At 35.6% G+C, this 962-nt stretch overlaps 1 protein-coding gene across 1 annotated transcript in view; it reads right to left on the bottom strand.

Moving 5' to 3' along the window:
- The window catches only part of LOC119585967 (kinesin-like protein unc-104), a gene marked incomplete in the record, with an annotated part of 145,723 nt that overhangs the window by 39,716 nt on the left and 105,045 nt on the right, over window positions 1-962 (bottom strand).

Here is a 962-nt window from a genome sequence, read left to right as displayed (position 1 = left end):
CAGCATCATCCAAAAGCAGTGCCTTAGTAATATGCAAACATCTTCAGAGAGACCCACCTTAACCAAATAATTATTGCAACACTTTTGCAACTAACCTGCCAAAGAGTTAGTATGTGTCCAGTAATATACATCTACAACCAAAACCTTATTAACATTGTCAAATACCAAATGTTATTTTGTTGTCACTGCTAAAATATAATGACAAAAAATAAAGACACTGAAATCTAATGCCAACCTTCTGGTCTTGGCTTTGAGTGTGTTGTCTCCCTATCAAACTGTTGGCAACTGTAATGATCTTGAAAGCTTATCTGCATTATATAACATACATAAAGAATTATGTGATAAGTAGGACTCCTGCTTCGTCCTAACAGTAGTTGCATAATTACTTTAAGTTAAAATCATACAATAGGAAAGAGTAGAAAATTATTATGACTCAATCCCTTATCCTCATTAGGTTTCAATTTAGACCAAAGTTTCGAAGTTAACTTTGGTTCTTCAGGCAAGTAAATGAGAATCATTAGTTTCTCGTTGCCATGTATTTTAAATTTCTGTCTTTCCTTTTTGAAAATTAGTCGGTCGGTATCCAGAATATCCTGAATATCGGTATTCATATGGAAGAAAAAAGAAAGCTTCCTGTCTGGTGAAATTTAGTGACATGAGGAACACGAACATTAGCAAATCCTACTTATTATTCAAATTATCTTCCCTTCCTTTTACTGTACTGGATTTCAAGATGCCTTCATTTCCTTTCATTATACTTTCATACTGAATTTATTTCCTTCGCGATCGAGTTGTGCCCCGATAATGGCACAGAAACGTGTAAACCCTCATTTTTGTGCTAGAATGAAAACTGCAGTAAGTTAAATTTGGCGCATGATCACCGTAGAGTTCACCACATGGATTTGTCTTCCAGTTAATAAGAGTAGCATGTGCGCGCACGCGCGCGCGTGTGTTAATGTATA

This window comes from Penaeus monodon, chromosome 20 (genome assembly GCF_015228065.2).
Source record: "Penaeus monodon isolate SGIC_2016 chromosome 20, NSTDA_Pmon_1, whole genome shotgun sequence".
Lineage (NCBI taxonomy): Eukaryota > Metazoa > Arthropoda > Malacostraca > Decapoda > Penaeidae > Penaeus > Penaeus monodon.
This window is presented reverse-complemented; position numbering and strand designations above follow the sequence as displayed.